Source organism: Buceros rhinoceros, unplaced genomic scaffold, assembly GCF_000710305.1.
Source record: "Buceros rhinoceros silvestris isolate BGI_N320 unplaced genomic scaffold, ASM71030v1 scaffold8752, whole genome shotgun sequence".
Lineage (NCBI taxonomy): Eukaryota > Metazoa > Chordata > Aves > Bucerotiformes > Bucerotidae > Buceros > Buceros rhinoceros.
This window is the reverse complement of record NW_010400905.1, coordinates 28,189-33,154: the sequence shown is the minus strand read 5'-3', so window position 1 is coordinate 33,154 and position 4,966 is coordinate 28,189.

Genomic DNA, 4,966 nt, shown 5'->3' with positions numbered 1-4,966 from the left:
CTGAATCAGACACAGGACGAGCACCATTATCCCTTACCAGAGCCATCACTGCAGAGTTTTCCAAGTGCTAATCAGCACCAAGCTCTTTTCCCCAATACAAAACACTAGATCCACCAGCAGAAGCATCACTTCACATTTCCTTGCCGTGACATCGATTGCATCGAAGGCTGCTCCCTGCATGTAAGAAACAGCCCTGTAGCAAGGATACAAGGGACAGATAACCCCTACAGGAAACCCATGCAGAGGTCAACAGGATGGCAGGGAAGAGATGGGTCTGCAAGGGGAAACGCAGGAGTGATGAGCACAGGGCAGTGGGCACGAACAGAGAAATCACATTGGGTTTCTTCGGGAAGACGGGGGCAGCAGAGGTACAGATGTGAGTGAGGTAAAGGAGGGGCAGGCTCAGCCACCTGAGGAGACATGCAACAGGAAATTGAGTAAGGGAGGAGAGGCCAGGCAAGAAGGAGCTTAATCAATCAGGTAGCTTTGACTGGACCCACTATCAAAGAGCGGCTCTTAAAGGGCAGGGAGGAGGATTTATCAGCCATGCTTTACCCAGGGTAAAGTGGCAGTAGCACAGTTAGCTTGACATCACTTGGTGGCTGCTGTGGGTCCCCTCTGCTGGGTCTGCCCTGCATGTTTCTCCCAGCACCTTGATCACTCAGAATTAACTAGACACAGACCTAGCCTCAGCAGCTCCCTTCCCCCAACGGGAGGGCTTCACAGGTCCATAAAACTCCTTTGGGCTCAGCTCTTTACCCCTCTCCCACTCCCTTGGAAGCAAGACTTTCTGAGACCAGTAACTCTCCATTTCCATCCGCGGCCCCAGGAAGGTCAGAAGCCACCTGGCACACATGAATTATCCTCGGCTCTCTGCAGAACCATGCTTGCAATTGGTTAAAGGGGGCTAAAGGGGGTTCACTATCTGCACAGATTTATCAGCACCAGTGCATTTCTGCCAGGGTTTGGTAAAGAACTTCCACCCATTCCAGTACATGTGCTTTGTCCCATGCTCTGCCTTCCTTTAAAAGAAAAAATCTGCTTTCACAGCTGCCTCCATGGAAACAAGAACTCTGTGGTGTTGGCGATCCTCCAGGCTCGACAGGCTTGGTTAAGACATGGAAATCTGCATTTCTTCATCACAGAGTGCTGAAACCTCAAGCCAGGATCCCAGGGCCCAGCCAGGTCTCCTCTGGCTTGTTCAGCACCACAAGTTCCCGTGGGTTGGATCTCACACTTGGCAACATGTGCTCAAGCCTATTGCTGAGGAATGGGCTGAGTCAGGCCTCAGTGATGCTTCAGAAAGTGGAAGAACTAGATAAAGCTTTTAACTCACACACTTCATTAACTCAGGCAGCACTAATGCAGTTCCTGGACTACCAAAGTAGCTAATGGACATGAAGGTAAGTGTTCAGCTTCCTTCCTGTAATGACCTTTGAGACCAAACATCCAGTAAGTCTAAATGAAATTTTAAAAAATTTCCTCCAATTTGCACTTTGAAAAGCTTGCTTCCACTTGTGCTGTGCTGGATTTGACGCTCTATAACCCGCTGCATCCCCCACCAAGATCATGGCTGGTGGCAAACCACACCACCACCTACTCTGTTCCTGGGCCCAACTTCCAAAGGAGGATAATTGACTCCTTTGGCCCCCTGAACCCTCTCATCTGCAGCTTTCAGACTATCAAAGAGGATACACAGCAGCTGCACAGCCAGAGCGCAGAGAGAGAAGAAGGGATCTGCCCGCTGGCTTGGGAAAACTGGTCTAAGTGTAATAAAACACGTAGCTCTTCTATAATCACCCCTTCACTCCACAAATCCCAGGGGGTAACTCAGGCTGCTGGGGACAGCAGCTATACAGGAATCTCTGCAGGAGGAGAAAAAAATGCTGTGACCACCTACAGTACGATGGCACTTTGCCAGGGAGTGCACCGGGTGCCAGTCCCAGCGCTCCTCTGGTTCCACGACGATTTACTGCCACTGGCTCCAAAGGAGCTGCTTAGTCATGGTACAATAAACACCAGCAGAATGGGGTTCAGTGGCAGATTGTGGGGAACACTAGGGAAAAGAAAAATTCAGCAGTCCCTAATTGCTCACAAACGAAAGGCCATGGACCCACCCTGGGGCTGAGCTGACCAGGAGATCTCATCCCATGATAATGAGACTCACAGGACCCATGCGTGCCAGGGCTCATGGCTACTGCAGGCTGGAGAAACATCTCCTATGAGGGCAACTGCTCAACCTAGCTGGGAAGGGAAAGCCCTCATCCTGATAGTAATGATTAAAAGCAGTTATGGAAAAGATGTCAAGAGACCAACAGAAACATCAGCCATATGACAAATGAAAATCGCAACAGGACATTTTTAAAAAAAATGGAGACGCTGTATTTCTCAAAAATACTGTTTTGGAGGATCTAAGGTGCTTACGGACTTGGGCTGAATCCAGCACACTGGTTCAGCTATCTTCTGCCTTAGAAAAGCAGACGTTGCTCATGAAACTGCGATGGAGGAGGGAAGGTGTCAACGCTGCTCCTGAAAGCCTATGCAGTTACACAGCTCAGCTGAGGTGAGAGAAGCAGGACCAGACCTCTTCAAGGTCTTATTCAAAGCAGGGATTTAACAGAGGATCTTTAGAAGGAGTTTCCTCATCACCATCTCTAAATGCTCTGGTTTCGGTGTCTCCGAGAGTCTCCTCAAAACACTGTGATGTGCACACGGACTGAGGATGGGACCCAGGTCAGACCCCCGCCAGCAGTACAGCTCAGTGGGTTTTTTCCCATCTCTGCCAAGAAAGTTGTCCATCCTTCCCAGATTTGGCACCCTTATTCCAGACCCATGCTCCACAGTTACCAAAGCCAACAGAAAGGAAAGGTATCTCTGGCAGCATCAAACCCAAGAGGCTCTACCCTCTTGGCCAACACAAGGTTCAAGACCCATTCGCTAGCACCAGCCACCGCTGGGTACCAGAAGCCCTCTGCACCCTGCAGGATGAGGCCCCATTGCTTACACCTCAGCATCCCTCCTTGGAGAGTTACACAGATGACTCGGTCACTGAACAGCAACACTAAATTCAATAAGCAATGGTATTTCCACACACAGGGAAAACTCTGAAGGCTTGGTAAAAACACCGCCTGTGCACACAGGGAAAAGATCTTGAGTTAAACCGAGGCTTTGCACATCACTGAAGCCCAAGGAATTGCAAAATCTGGCCCAGAATACCATTTACTTGGTTACGTGCTTGCATAGAAGGGATTTATTTTAAACACATTTCTAAACCAGACATCTTAACACCAGCGCCCCCAGTTCCGCCAAGGAATTATCCTGATTTAACTCTTCCAAGGGGCTTTGTCTGAACTTCGGTTAATTGGTATCAGAGAGTCAAACTCATCCTGGTTATTATAAAGATTGTAGGTACCGCTACCGGGCAAGAGCTGCATCTGCTGCACACACGATGCAGTCCCTTTCCCGGACAGCTCACTGCCTGCATGGAAAAGGCAGAGCAGGAAAAAAAATCAAGTGGGATAAACCCAATCTGACCGCACGATGAAGTGATTTGTCTAAATTTGTCTACATTACCCCAGGAGCCTGGGTTTGAGTCCACCTTTTCTCACGTGAGCACCTTCCTGGGAAAACACAAGCCCAGAGGCACAGATTGGGTCTGACACTGAGGGGGGTTTAAGCCCTCGCACAAAGGTGTAACTTTATTCCTGCTTGGTGTTACAAGGGTTAGTGAAGCTGCTCCTGTGCTCAAAGCGAAACAAGCATCAAAGCTCACAGGACCAAGGTCTGATTGATTTTCTTCTTTGAGGCAAAAAGGGGCTTAATTTGCCATTGGTTTTCTCAGGAGGGTAATCGTCCTTTTGGAGCTGCTCTTTGCCGTAGGTTCTGACTATTTTGAATATTTTCAAAATGCCACCACTAGAGCCACTTTAAAAAGCACCAATTAAATTAATATTAAAAATGACTTAGCGCATAATTCATGGCCTCTAGAAACCATTTCTTATTCGACTGGCAAACCAACCGGTCATGCATTTTACATCACTTTCTCATTTCCTTAGAAGTGATGTACTACTTTAGGAACAACGTGTCAGTCGGACAACGCACCGCTCTCTAACAGACACTCCAACGCTAACATAAACCCAGCGTGATCACCTGGCATGGGACGCAGAAATCAGAGAGTTATACACCCTGATTGTAAGTATCAGCCTGAGTCCGATCAAGGGAGGATCTCTGTCATATCCGTCCAGGTACAAAACGCTCTGCATAACTTTTGTACTTGTTCCCTTCGGCTCCATTAGGCAGCAGTGTTTGAAAAGCAGTGATTTTTATGCAGGCATCAGAGAAAACACCTGGGAAACAACATTTAGAATGAACTCAAGAACTGGGACCAGAAACGTAAGTGAGGAAGCTCATGCTATACGTAGCTATGGGCCAACCTGCTTCAAAGCATCCCAGAGATTCAGTCACCCGGCACCAAGCTCCTTCTCCAGATAAGCCACATTTCCAGCGCTGATCTCTCCTACTGAGATGTAGCAGAAAGCTGACCAGGTCCAGGGGCTGCAGATCTGGGCGGTTGTATTTTTTACATCTCCTTTCCTCTTTGAACGAGCAGCAAAAGGATGATGTTACACCCACCAGCAAGACATCTAGTTAGTGCAGGCACTCACCACTGCCATTTTCTTTTAAAATCACAGATTTGCAAGCACCGAGTGAAAGTGGGTCCGCTCCAGAATGACCTTCAAGGTTTTTTTCCCTGCTAAGAGCAAACCCACAGCACTCCTGCGCCAAAGGGCCCCAACTGCCCAAGCCTGCAGCTTTATTCATAGGGTAATTCTTTCATCAGGGTAGATTAATTGCTGCATGTTCCACCCAATAAAGATGGATCATTCACTTCAAGTAATTATAGTACTAAAAAGTTGAATTATCTCACAAGAACTGCCTATAATACGCCTCATAGGAATTTACATAA